We start from the raw sequence: 15,438 nt of genomic DNA on the forward strand, positions 1-15,438 counted from the left end.
TAAACATAAACTTTGCCAAGAAACAAATGGTATTGTATCCATATGACAAGTAAATGTCACCCAATGTCCAAGACAGTATAGTATACAAATAAGAAAGGAGTATGGAGTGATTGGGCATATGTATATGGGGAAGGAGGGACGACTGCCTCAAACATATATCCAACTTTTTGATGAAAATTAACCAATAGTAACGACATCACAATGCAAAGAAGGCTGCTAAGCAGGACGCTAAGTTTCCCCTTTATAGCTCTGCCTTTAGTGCGGGTATACCAGATTTTATAATTAAAGGAAGAGCTTTGGAACCATAGGAAAGGTAATTTACACCATTAAACAGTGTGAGTTATATAACGTGCCACCACTAAAGGGTATATTTGTCTTCTAGTATACCAAGATTTAATTGTTTCTCACTTCCCACAGACAAGAATTGTCATAAGGATGCCAACTGAATGGACCATAACTCCCTACACTCCGCCATTTCTTCTTTGTTTTGTTGTGGAACGTATAAAAGTCATAGAACATCAAAAATGGAGAACAAACTTCTCTTATAGGACGCCGTAAGTGCTGACAACAGACAATGGGACTAAATTCTTAAATTGGATACAAAATTCTAAACTCTGATATAAGTTTTGTCTACTTAATCTATATAGCAATGTATCTTTCCAGATCCAGTAGCGTATAACATCTTTTTACCACCCTTATACATACTGGTTATATAACCTCAGGATAGAACATCATTATATGATCAGTAGGGGTCCGACACCTGGACCCCGGACTGATCAGACACTCTGGCACTGACAGTGTCGGAAACAGAAGACCCAGTCCACCATGTAGAGCAGTGCCAGGACTAGGGTTGAGCCGGTCTTGAGATTTCAGGATCGATTTTAAAATCCGATTACCGATCATTTTCCAGCTGATCCCAATCGCGATCATGACATTCACTCGATCGCCGATCAGGATCCAATCTTTCCCGATCGCTCAAACCTAATTGCATATTATATGTACAGTAGGGTTGGGCCGATCTTGCGATTTCAAAATCCGATTTTCGATCATTTTCCAGCCGATCCTTATCGTGAAATTTGCTTGATCGCTAATCAGGATCCGATCTTTCCCGATCGCTCAACCTTCGCCAGGAGACTTCATCAGTTACTATTCACTATTTATCAGTAGGCGCCATACCTATAGTACTGAGGAATGGCCACTGTACAGTGTTGGGTATCTTCCTCTTCCATCATCATCCTCTGTATACAGTTGTTACCACCTTCAGTTTGAGTCTGATCATTCACTGCACTGTAATAGCAAGAGGCAAAAGAAAGAGTTAATTTTAACTGTTTAACAGTTGTTTACTTAAAGGGATCCTATCATTAAGATTGATTTTTTTGTCTCTGACACATAGGAATGGCCTTAAGAAAGGCTATTCGTCTCCTACCATTAGATGTCTTCTCCGCGCCGCCGTTCTGTAGAAATCCCAGGTTTTGCCGGTATGCAAATGAGTTCTCTTGCAGCACTGGGGGCGGGCCCCAGCACTCAAGCAGCACTGGGGGCGTCCCTAATGCAGTGAGAGAACTCTCCAGCGCAGCCTCCATCTTCTTCAGGAATGCGTCTTCTTCGCGTCTTCTTCCGGGGTTTGGCTTCAAACTTCTAGGCCTCGGGCCCAAGACAAAGTCAATGCACAGGCCTGCTGGGCACAAGAAAATGGTCGCTTATAATACTGCTTAAGCGGCTGGCGGGTATGCGCACTTGTGGGGATAGGGAGGAGTGTTTCCCGTAAAATATGTTCCCAATTTAAGCACTAGTGATAGGTGAGCTCATACTGGATGGGTGACATCCAAATAGTAGGAAAATCAACTCCCACTGCAAAGTGTGACATAGATAGGGGATAGTAGGGGTCTGAGTAGTGCTCCAAGGAGCTGAAGGCCCGCCCCCAGTGCACCCACTGCCTCATTTGCATAAAACTTCAAAGTTGTTTTTCTCCAAATCTACAAAGGTCTGTTATCTATCTCTGTAACACGATGATGGCAGATGAATAGATTTGGATTAGATTGTCCCATGTCGTGGAGAGTTTCCTTTAATCCCACAGAATTTGTATTCGTCACATCCAATCTCTAAGATAAATGTTCTAACCCAGAGTTCAGTCCGGCTCCGCAGTATAAACGAAAACACCCCGACAAGGCAACGGATTTAAACACCAACACCATTATCCGGACAGTTTTCACCCCATGTTTTTTGGCTTCTATTCGCAAAGTCTAGATGGACAAAGGGATGAACTGGAAGGACGTGACGGGCTGCCTTTTGTCATCCGTCTTATAAAGCTGAAATTTTGAAAAAAAAATAAAAAAATCCTGTGGTGCAAATGAAACCGCCGCGGTTGGAAACCCATGGGCTACACAAATAAGGAAATTGCTTGACAAAATCCAGCTTTCTTTCCTCTTCATCCCTTATTAAATTGCTTTTGCAGGATACAGTACTCGGCAAGGTGAGAATTTAACGTCTGAGACGTCAGCTTCGCTTTCAAGATTTAAAAGGCGATTTTCTTTACCCAAATGTAGAAGTTTAGGGAGACGGAAAAAAAACTTAATAAAACCTTTGATGATTTACGGGATAAGAATATGTAGGGATATCGCAGTTCCGATCGCTCGGCTTTCTCGGTGCGCTATTTGTTTTATTGACATGCTCTGATGTTTCCGGAGAGAGAGTCTACACCCCGTAAGAGTGGGCTAATCCTGTGTGGATACAATGTAACCATAAATCGGAAATTGGAGGTGAAATAAGGACGTTTGCTGCAGCCAGTGTTCCGTCAGTGTTGCAGAATTTCCTTTTGTCTGCTCAAAAATAGTCTTGTAATTATCATCTGCTTTGCTCTGCGGCCTGTGAAAGATCCAAGTCCTGTTTACTACCGAAATGATCTAACGTGCAGGAAAAAGGGAGGGAACATATACATCAAATAACCTATACGGCAAGTCATAGCGATTAGAGATGAGCGAGTAGTATTCAATCGAGTAGGTGTTCGATCGAATACTACGGTATTCGAAATACTCGTACTCGATCGAGTACCACTCGCTGTTCGAATGTAAAAGTTCGATGCAGAACCAGCATTGATTGGCCGAATGCTATACAGTTGGCCAATCAATGCTGGTTCTTCTCCTACCTTTAGAAGTCTTCAATCACTCTGCCAGGCATCGGGCCTGGGCAGAGCCGACTGCGCATGTCCGCTTGTAGTGCGGGCATGCGCAGTCGGCTCTGCCCAGGGCCGATGCCTGGCAGAGTGAATGAACAGCCGGAAGACACCGCGGGGACGCTGCACAGAGAAGACTTCTCGGAGGATCCAGCCCGACCCTCACACGTGGACTTGGTAAGTATAATTTGATCGAACGTTGCCTACCCCTGAAACGAGCATTTTCCCCCCATAGACTATAATAGGGTTCGATATTCGATTTGAGTAGTCAAATATTGAACGAATATCGAACCTCGAACATTTTACTGTTCGCTCATCTCTAATAGTGATAAATATATGGAAAAGAACTAGCACCGGTCTCTAAGGGGTGGTGTGGGATTGACTTTTTTATGACCTATCCTTAATATAGGCCACAAATATCTGATTGGTGGGAGGTCAACAGGATCAACTAGATGGGGCCACTTCTGATGACCTAGAAATGAGGGAGTAGTATTCGATCGAATACCTTGCTCCCATAGGAATGCGTGTAAGCGGCCAAACACCAAGGGGTAAAGTGCATCAAATATTCACTTGGTGTTCGGCCACTTACACGCATTCCTATGAGAGCGAAGTATTCGATCGAATACTACTCACTCATCTCTACTGATGACCAAAGTCAATGGAAGATGAGCTGGCGCCAAGCTATTATACAACGTGAGCAATAGAACTGATATACAGAACTGATTGGTCAAGTAAAAGCATCATTAGTCTTCACATCTTTTGCTCATGCTATTTCCCTGAGGAGTGCGCCACCCCGGTTTTTTTGGGTTTATTGCTCACACTATTCGTCTACCTGACACGATACGGCCTTCGCTAGCTAGTTGGTTACCCCGGCTGTGTTTTGCAACCCCCAAAGTTGGAACCAACAAATTCTAATACCCCTGAAAATCGGGAAGCGTGTTCCTTGGTCAAATTTGGAAGTTCTTGACCACGGATGACAAAGCAGTATACGTTCATAGTCCCACACAAGGAGCGCAGCCATCCTGTTTTTTTTTTTCCTTCCAAATCCTAAGATATTATACAGGACGCAAAGCCAATTTTGTATACAGTATGGGTGTTGGAAGAGGTCACTACATAGAGAACAATGCTGTCTACTTTCTACACTCTGCTCCATTCTGTGTAAGAAGAGCTGATCGGTGGGGGTGCCAGGTGTCAGACGCCCACAAATGAAGATACGGTCATGTTCATGGACCTTACTTGTGAGACCATCGATACATCTTCTTTATTAGAATATTTAGCCCATAAAAAAGCTGCCCATAAAACTAAATCGATTTTCTCGAGAGGCCGGTCCTCGGTTACCTTGGCCAAAGCTCTTGGAGTAGAGGACTTCTATGAAACGATTGTCCTCATGACGAGTGGAATCTCATTCATGCTGTGGGAAATAGAATTATTTCGCTTTGGCCCCTATCTGTTATTGGATTGAATGACTTTGTAAAGGTCCAAGTAACCGGAATGAACCAACACTCCTTATAAATCCCTCTTTGCATCTTGGCGTGTGAGCTTCAAAGGGTTATCACTTTTCCAATGCCCTTTTCTCCCAGCCCATTACACCGGAGACGTCCCACGGCGTCGCTCTCACCTGCAGTTCATCCAGGGCAGCGCTTACCAGTGTCTATTTCTATAAGTACATGGTTGCAGTTGTTAATATTCGCCATCTTTATAGGCTTAGACCTCTTCTACAGATCCATTTATGTAGAGCAATGCGGGTAAGCGGGATAAACGTTAGCGCAGCAGATTTCTTTAGTACGTCGGCAGAATCAAAAAGTAGTTCAAAAATGTTATAAATGTTCTATTTCATCCGAGGTATTTTGTAGTTTAGCGTTATTGAATATTAGACCTTGACAAAAATGAGAAATATATATTTTTGTAATTCAAATGTAAGCTTACGCGCCAGTGTACAGTGTACCAGGATATGTATAGTATATCCCATTCAACTCTACGTAAGACTGAGAAATGCAGCTTGTTTTGTTGCAGATTTTGTTCCATTTTGCTCCTATACTTCTCCCTTCTGCTCCATCCACTCTTGACTTTGGCTCAGAAACAGCAACAAAATCTGCAACAAAAAAAAGTTACATTTCCGCAACGTGGGCTTCAGCCTAAAGACTAGAAATCTTATTATAGATCAGGACCCTCATTATCGTTTGATCATTTCCATCATATACAGTATGTGACCATGTTATATTTGTTTTGATAAATACCTTACTGGGGGGGGGGTTGTGAACAAAAGCGGTCAGAACCCTAATCAAATAACTGGTACATTACCCTGTATGAAAGAGGTGCTAGGTAGAGACGAACGAGTAGTATTCGATAGAACGGTATTCGAAATATTCATACTCGATTGAATACTACTAGCTATTCGCAGTAAATATTCGATTCACAACCAGCATTGATTGGCCGAATGCTATACAGTGTATACAACGCTGGTTCTACAGCAGGCTCGTCCTTGCTAGTCAGGAGAGCTGGCAGCTTGCTGTTAGGAGGGAGCTTACTTTTTCACATAGGAATGAGTTGACCAGCATTGATTGGCCAGTGTACAGCATTCCGCCAATCAACACTGGTTCTGCTGGAGGCTCGTCTGTGAGGAGGCGGAGTCTAAGATTGGCCCACAGAAGTCTCCATTGTGGTCCGATATTAGACTCTGCCTCCTCACAGACGAGCCTCCGGCAGAACCAGTGTTGATTGGCTGAATGCTGTACACTGGCCAATTAACGCTGCTCTATTCATTCCTATGAGAAAAAGTAAGCTCTCTCATAACAGCAAGCTGCCAGCTCTCCTGACTAGCAAGGACAAGCCTGCTGCAGAATCAGCGTTGATTTGCCGCAGGCTCAGCTTACTTTTTATCAGCGCAACTGCAAGCGATGTGCAGTTAAAGCGCACGGAACCCATAGAGCAGACTGCGCATGCCCGCGGCCACAAGAAAAATGGCTGCTTACACAGTAAGTAAGCAGCCATTGTCTTGTGGTCTGTGGTCATGTGCAGTCGGCTCTGCCCAAGGCCTAGAAGATGACCATCAGCACCTGAAGAAGAAACGAGAAGAGGCCGTCCTGAAGAAGATGGAGGCGGCGCTGGGGAGCTCTCTTATAGCATTGGGGATGCGCCCAGTGCTGCTTGAGCTCTGGGGCCCGCCCCCAGTGCTGCAAGGGAATTCATTTGCATACCGATGAAAACCAGGATTTATACCGAATGACGGCGAAGAGAAGACATCTAAAGGTAGGAGAAGAATAGCCTGTCTTAAAGGTTATTCCTACATGTTAGTCACAAAAAAATGTGTTTTAATGATAAGATCCCTTTAATGTAGAAATGGGGCCCCATTACAAATTTTGCACTGGGGCCCAGGAGCTTCAAGTGATCCCTCGAGGTAACCGGATGGCAGTACCAAGTGGTGCTACACATGTGGATACGTCCAAAAGAGGTAATGTATCTATAGATCAATAAATCCATTTAAAGGGATTGTCTGCATTTGGACAGCCTAGTTTTCGAAACTTATTGAAGTGGAAGAATACAATGTTTGCTTGAAGCTTTCGTCTTAGTTTCATTCAGGGTCCACATCAGGATAGAGTTCTGCTGCGACATGGTTGACCCACGGTGAAGACCCACTTTCGGAAAGACATTAACACTGATGTTTCTCAATTTTAAAGGGATGATATAAACCACGGGAAGAGAGAGGGACTTGATACTTCTTTAGCATATGCCTACAAAACGACTTTAAAAAATTCTCTCTTTAATCTGTAACAAAAGGTTAATTACACTTAATTACCGCCAGACTGTAGCCTTCACCGAGCACGGAAGGCAGCCATATTTATCGTCGGTGTCACTTAGAAGACGCAGAGAATTAGAAGGCATGACGAGCCCTGAAATTCATTACGAACCTTCCGTATGTGCTATTTCTAGAACGCCACGATCCGCTCTCTTCCCATTCATGTTTTTTAATCATGTAATTTACACTCCAACCCCGAGAAAGTTGTGTTTCAAAAGGAGCAAAAACTAAAACCGACTGGTGATAAATTTCAATGCACTTGGAGTTGTTTACTGCTGGAGGGGTGTAATCTAAAGGAGGTGAAAAGGAGACTTACCGAATATAATTAGTATAAAAATAATGTGGATGCCAGGGGGTAGATTAGGGCCAGGAAGGATTCGATCCGGGACGCCTGTGTATAGTCATGCAGAAAAGTGCGCCATTATTCACTGCCTGAGATACAAAGGAACGGCGTGGCTGTTTGATGGGATGTGACTATGTTCCCCTTTGGAGACGTTAATGCGCCATTTTATTTTCATTTGGTAATAAGACAATGGTCAACTACACGTACAACTAAGAAACTACCGTGGAACTGCTTGGCAGTTTGTAAGATACCATCATGTAAAAAAAAAAAAAAACTGAAGTTTTTTTTTTTCGTAATAGACCATTTTACCATATCAGTTTTTTAACCAGTAAAAGTGAATCAGTAAAATAATATAAAAAAATAATTAAAAAACAAATAAAATTATTATTATTATTATTATTATTATTATTATTATTATTATTATTATTATTATTATTATTATTATTATTATTATTATTATTATTATTTATAATAATAAAAGTAATAATAATAATAATAATAATAATAATAATAATAATAGTATTAATAATAAAAATAAAAACAATAATTATAATAATAATTAAAAACAGTTGACAAATGGATATAAAATAATGGGCATACTGCCAGAAAACGGATGGAAAATGAGTGACACGCTGATGAAAAACGAAGATTAAAAACACACATTTATGTGCAAGTTCCCATGTACAGTTTTTCTCATGCAGTTTTTAGGCCTCATGTCCACGGTGTGATACCTGTTTTTCATGGCTACTACACTGACCCATATCTATGGCAAAACTCAGGACAGGTCCTATTCTTGTCTTGTTTTGCGGATCGTGGTCACTAGCCCCAATGAATGGGGGCATGGAAACATGGTCAGTGCACAAGTGGCACACGGATGACGTCTGTCTGATGCCTTTGCTGTTCAATCATGGCGGCAACGTTTTTGTCTCAGGCCGGGTTCACACCAGCACTCCTTTTCCATTCGGGGACTCTGTTCCCCATTCCACTCATAAAATACAGAGAGAACGTCCTCCAAGCAGGACTTTTCTCACTGCATTTTTCGGGAAGAAACCCGGCGGACCTCATTATAGTCTATGGAGTCCACAGGTTTCTATGGGTAACCACTTTTTAAGTGGATTGGGTTTACGTTTTTTTGGGTCCACTTGGAGAAACGTGAATGTAGGTGTGAACCTGTTGTCCTTTGTCCATAGAGAATTCTCCCAGAAGCATTTTGAAACTTCATGGAGGTTTTGGGCAAACTAAGACAGGTCTCAATGAGCACCAGTGACTTATTATGGGTGCCGTCAATGAGCACCATTTTTGTTCAGTTTTTTAAAATATTTGATACTATTTTCTGACTGATCATTAATAAAAGGGTCAGAGTGGCAAAGAAAAAGAAAACAAATCATACTAATCCCACCGATCCCACTGATCCCACCAATCCAACTAATCCAACTAATCCCACCAATCCCACTAATCCCACCAATCCAACTAATCCCACCAATCCAACTAATCCCACCAATCCCACTAATCCCACCAATCCAACTAATCCCACAAATCCCACTAATCCAACTAATCCCACCAATCCAACTAATCCCACCAATCCCACCGATCCAACTAATCCCACCAATTCCACTAATCCCACCTATCCAACTAATTCCACCAATCCAACTAATCCCACCAATCCAACTAATCCCACCAATCCAACTAACCCCACCAATCTCACTAATCCCACAAATCCAACTAATCCCTTCGGGGTCGCCAAAGGGGGGGGAGCCTGGGTCGCGCCAGGGGAATGGGGTTTGGTGGGGGGGGGGTCACAGCTGGGAGGCATAGGGTCGTGGTACAAGTCGGGGGGGAGGGGGTGGCCGGGGTGAGGAGCATGGGGTCACGGGTAGAGGCGGGGCACGGGAAGTGGGAGGGGAGGCTGGGGTGTCGGGGGGAAGGGGGAGGCAGGGTTTCATGGCAGGGGGAGAAAAGGGAGGCTGGGGTAGCGACAGCCTAAAGTCAATAGGGGAGGGGCCAGAACCGCACTGCAGGTGGGTGGTGTATGGAGGGAGGGGGTCGTGGATGAAGTTGCGGGTATTGCTAGTATAATATAATATAATAATAATAATAATAACATAATACAAAGCATTGTTAGAATATTATGTATCTTTTGAGAGGTTTCCTTGTCTGGATCCAAGAGACACATTCGATAATAAAGATAGAGGCCGATTTTTTTATACAAAAAATTCTCAACTCCGCATCTCATTATTTTTGTCTATATAGACCGAGCTCTGTAAGAACACAGAAGACAAAAAGTCGCCTGTATAGAGTCAGATCCTAATCTGTTTCTGCGCTCCAAGGTCACAGCGAGACGTCTGGACGATGTATCTTTTTACGAGCGTGGAACAGAAATGAAAGGGCTTTTCTTTAACGCGGCGGCTCCTCGGACTCTCCGCACTAAATACAGTAGACAAGGATCAGTGTATTATTATAGGAGGCAGCTAGGGTATTGCATATGATCTATAGAAGAGAGTATCAAACTAATTACAACCATTTGTGTCACCACTGTCACGGCAAGATTAAGTATGTGCCCCCAGAGCTAGAAGAATGCTGGAACGGTGACAGGTCTGTCACGCCGCCCGTGACATCTCCGAATACAGGTGTAAGAACCCGATGACCTCGCGGAGACTGGCGAGAGCACGCGGCTTCGGGTTTTGCATTTTTAAATGCTCTGGGTAATTTATTTGAAATGGCTCCGAAATTGCGGGGAGGTAGAAGACGGGCTGCTTAAAAACCAAATCGTACAACAAAGGTTAATTGTACAATTAAACCGTAGTTCACATAATATATCCCCACAGCTGAGGCTTTCACAGTGTATAATAGTGGAATGAAGTGAGATAAGGAGCGACGGAAAAAAAGGATCTATTATGAGTCATCCTGCAGGCCCTTTGCCCGGCTTATTAAGATATGGCCACTTGTCTTTCGCTCGGCGAAGAATTAAAATTAAACTTTTGTATTTTCGGGATACCGAATAAAAAGACCTTTTTTTGAACATACATTTTTCAAATTTTTTTCCCTGCATTGTTTTTGGATATCACCTTTCATTGTGTACTTTAGGGAAAAGAGAACTCTTCCTTACTACAGTGAGAAGTGTGTAAGTTACTTTCTGAGTCTAAGAATGTAACTTATTAACAAGTCGCCTTCTTGTAAGAATACTGCCGAGAAATGGAGAACGTTACCCAAGTGGAATGGAGTCACGGTACTGAAGTGGATGGAGGTGGACAGCTAGGGGTATAGGGGTTCGGTATGTATGGTTGTGCCAAATTAAAGGTAAAGGGGGAGTATTAAAGGGATAGGACAATGAAAAAAAAGTAAAAAATAGGAAAATCTAAAAAAGAACAAAGTGGCTGAATTTTGGTTTAAAGGGATTGTACCGTTAAAATCAAATTTTTTCTCCATAACACATAGGAATAGCCTTAAGAAAGGCTATTCTTCTTCTACGTTTCAATGTCTTCTCCACTCCACAGTTCCTTAGAAATCCCATTTTTCTTCAATATGCAAATTAGTAGAAATGAGCGAACAGTAAAATGTCCGAGGCTCGATATTCGTTTCGAGGAGCCCCTCAATATTCGACTACTCTAATCGAATATCGAACCCTATTATAGTCTATGGGGGGAAAATGCTCGTTTCAGGGGTAGGCAACGTTCAATCAAATTACACTTACCAAGTCCACGAGTGAGGGTCGAGCTGGATCCTCTGAGAAGTCTTCTCTTTGCAGCATCCCCGCAGCATATTCCAGCTCTGAATTCACTCTGCCAGGCATCGGGCACTACAAGCGGACATGCGCAGTCGACTCTGCCCAGGCCCGATGCCTGGCAGAGAGAATTCAGAGCCGGAAGATGCCGCGGGGAAGCTGCACGGAGAAGACTTCTAAAGGTAGGAGAAGAACCAGCATTGATTGGCTGACTGTATAGCATTCGGCCAATCAACGCTGGTTTTGCATCGAACTTTTACATTCGAATAGTGAGTGGTATGTGATTGAGTACGAGTATTTAGAATACCATAGCATTCGATCGAATATCTACTCGATCGAGTACTACTCGCTCATCTCTACAAATTAGTTCTCTTGCAGCACTGGTGGGTGGGGCACCACTCAAACAGCACTGGGGGCATCCCCAATGCTGCGAGAGAACTCTCCAGCGCCGCCTCCATCTTCTTCAGGAATGGGTTCTTCATACATCTTCTTCCAGGGGTTGGCTTCAAACTTCTAGGGCAAAGCCGACTGTGCATGCCCGCCGGCCACAAGAAAATGGCCGCTTACACAGTATTGTAAGTGGCCATTTTCTTGCAATTGCGTTTGGCATTCCGTTTGGGGGGGTTCCCATACAGACTCCCTGAATGGATTACCAAACGCAGATTTGAACGAGGGGTCCGTTTGGAGTTTTGGTCTGGGGTCTAAATTAAGTTTGGGCTTTGAGTTTGTTTAAGGGTTGAGTCTAGCATCTGTATTCATTTACAGGACTCGTATAGTTTGACGTTTTGGTCTGGGGTCTCAATGAATTTTAATTGTAAATCAGATGTATGAATTAATTTGGGGGGTCTAGTCTGGGATCTGAATTAAGCTTGGGGTCTGGTCTGGTCTTGAAATGGAAACCTCTCAAAGTCATCAGTCCATGTCCACCTGTCTCACCAGACAAGCGGACATGGACATATATCAACAAAATCCAAAGGCTATCTGGAGTCATCTGCTATAGGGTTAAGATTGTTCCACCCTGCCAATCGATGGTGATCTTCATTAGACTGCAGAATGCTTTCTCTTGGTGCCGAGCCAAGAATAAACACGGGTCACGTCAGTCAGCTTTGCATATACCGCACTGTTTACATGCTGTATTCTTTAAGGTGTCTTGCACTGTATTAGCAGGGAAAAGGAGAATCAATAAGCGAGATGTAACTCCTTAACTTTTCATTGCTATCAGTCCACTTTGGTCAAGAAGAGATTACATATTAATCAATACGTTTCCTTCCGCCTGCAATGATTCCATATACACTCCGTTATGTACGGTGTCAGCGCGTAATGAGAAAATATTACATCTAGGCGGTGCACCTTGTCCTTACTCTATAAAAATGCAATGCGAAAAGTCCTGCTAAAGGAAAATAATGCAATTTGAGATTTTTTTTTCCTTTTTCTTCTCGCTGTTTCTTCCTATCGATCCGCAATGGATCATCCCCTTCCCTCTCAATACCAGACATGTTTAACATACACTTTTTATAGACCCAAACCCTTCAGTCTCTTGTTTTCCCCCATTCAATTTATCCACAAGCTGCTTGTCAGCATCCCCTGCCTGCATTTTCTAATCAATGTTCTTTAATCATTTGTATCTTTCTCCGATATCCATTCTCTTTATTGCCACTTTGCCCGGCGTGATGCTTGTCTCTCGCCAACCCTACCTCCGAAACCCTGGAAAAGTGCAGGCGGAGGCTTCGTCTAGCAAAAGTCAAACAAAAAAAGGAAAAGAGATACATTGTATTTCACAAGATGGGTTTTTAGAATTTCCTTCCATCACGTACAATCACCGACTCTTCAATTTACGAGATGGAAGTTGTAAAAGATCTGAGCTCTCTATTACGTCGGTGATTGATCGAGGAGTAATTAAAAATAGTGCTTACGGCTCAGGGTCTTCCTTTTATGTCCCAAGAAAGCTGTCACATGTGATGACGGGGCTGAGGCGGGAGAGGTGTGTTACGTGACTTAAGTGCCGCTGCCGATATAAATTACATGACATATACATCATGGTTTCCTTTTTCATTAGCTAGGGTTCTGTCTTAAAACCGTTTTCTGGAATTTTTCTCATTTTAAATAGTCACTTAAATAAATCTTGTAATCTTATATGTTCAATCTGATAGGCCGGGCTAGACAGCACATACAGATGTGTCCTTCTTAGGGTTGAGCGATTGGGATCCAGAAAGATCGGATCCCGATCGGCGAACGAGCAAATTTCACGATCGGGATCGGCTGGAAAATGATCGAAAATCGGATTTTGAAATCTCAAGATCGGCTCAACCGTACTGTATATATAGTATACAATTAAGGTTGAGTGATCGGGATTGGAAAAGATCAGATCCCAATCAATGATCGAGCAAATTTCATGATCAGGATTGGCTGCAAAATGATCAAAAATCGGATTTTGAAATCTCAAGATCGGCTCACCCCTAAAAGCAACTATTCCATAAAGAAACATTGACCAAGGTTGAGCGATCGCGATCGGAAAAGATCGGATCCCGATCGGTGATCGAGCAAATTTCACGATTGGCTGGAAAATGATCAAGAATCGGATTTTGAAATCTCAAGATCGGCTCAACCCCACCGTATATATAATATACAATTAAGGTTGAGCAATCGGGATTGGGAAAGATTGGATCCCGATTGGCGATCGAGCAAATTTCATGATCACGATCTGCTGGAAAACGATCAGAAATCGAATTTTGATATCTCAAGATCGGCTCACCCCTAAAAGCAACTTTTCCATAAAGAAGCATTGACCAACGTTGAGCGATCGGGATCGGAAAAGATTGGATCCTGATCAGTGATCGAGCAAATTTCATGATTGGGATCAGCTAGAAAATCATGGGAAATCAGATTTTAAAATCGATCCTGAAATCTCAGGATCGGCTCAACCCTAGTCCTTCCTTACTGGTTCTCCGTGTTGGATAACCCCAAGTATATACAGTATCATAAGCTATACAGTTTTTAACACAAAACTCCTCTGGGGCTAAATCACGTAGCCAGGTAAAGAGATTGCATGTTCTTCACTCTTGTTCCTTGTCACTCTTGTATTCTGGAGTAGTCTTTGTTATCAACTTCAAGCACACCTATAAGCTAAGACCCCAGAAGTGTTGAGAAGGAATCATGGTCAGGCAGAGAAAGGATCAAGGATGGTGGAGTTCAGTCAACGTTGTAAGCAAGGACAATGACAAACAATGGGACTCAAAGAACAGGGTTAAATGTAGAGTAGGGGTTTTAGTGGCTTCCATACAAGAGTTCATACGGAAAGAAAAATTGGAATGTTCCAGCGTCAACCAGGAAGGATCCGTGTAATTAGAAGGTAAGTATAAAATTAAATTTTTATTTACAAGTCGATAAAAAGTTCCAAAGAGTAACTAGGTGGAGACCAAATGAAATCATGGCAGAGCTACGCGTTTCAGGGCTACCCTCCCTATGACTATGACTGCACCTCCTCCTTTCACTCTCCCCATAGTCTTCTATGTGACCTGTACATGACATCTGAGTCGAGATAAGGAGGAGGGAAGTAACCAAATAAGTAGAAAAGGAGAAACATTTCTTGTATTAGATATATTATAAACATTCTTATTAGGGTTGAGCAATCGAGTATACCGGATGGCGATCGAGCAAATCTCACGACCGGGATCGGATGGGAAATAATCGGAAATCGGATTTTAAAATCGATCCTGAAATCTTGAGATCGGCTCAACCCTAGTGTGGTAGAATTTGTGGTACATGTATCGTCTTCGTACATGCATTGCAAGTATTTGAATTCTTGACTACAAAAGCTGTATTACATTAAGAAAAAAAATTTGTTGGGCCGACCAGATCAATATTTTTTCTGCATATGTATAATATAAGTAACCTGAAGTTAAAGCGCATTTACCGACCATTCGAATGCAATTAGCGAGACACTTCCGATATAACTCTGTCGGATGTCAGCTGGGAGAAACTATACCGCAGCAATAAATTTCTAATTTAAGGTTAAGAAACATGATTTACTGCCATTGTAGGGGATGATAATGCTTCGACACGTGGCTCCGGTTATCTATGAACTTGGGGACTGGAGGTACATGGACAGAAATGAACTTGAAGACAAAGCCATATCAGATGACTCCAGTCACCTTGGCTGCGGGGGGTCACATCATCTTCTGCCACAAAGTGTCCTAATGTACCGTGTAAATGAACTTAATAACCAGATAGACCAATGATACAATACGTCTCTGTAAGGGAGTTAGATCCATTTCCTTTTAGAAAAGCAGCTTTTAAAGCCTCGGCTATACGAAGCCTTCCCATCCCACCTGCCGCATAAACCTGTCTATGCAGCTGTGCCTTGTTCAGTCCTCTTTCTTACTGCAACACTTAAACAATTTACTCCC

Source organism: Leptodactylus fuscus, chromosome 5 (assembly GCF_031893055.1).
Source record: "Leptodactylus fuscus isolate aLepFus1 chromosome 5, aLepFus1.hap2, whole genome shotgun sequence".
Classification (NCBI taxonomy): domain Eukaryota; kingdom Metazoa; phylum Chordata; class Amphibia; order Anura; family Leptodactylidae; genus Leptodactylus; species Leptodactylus fuscus.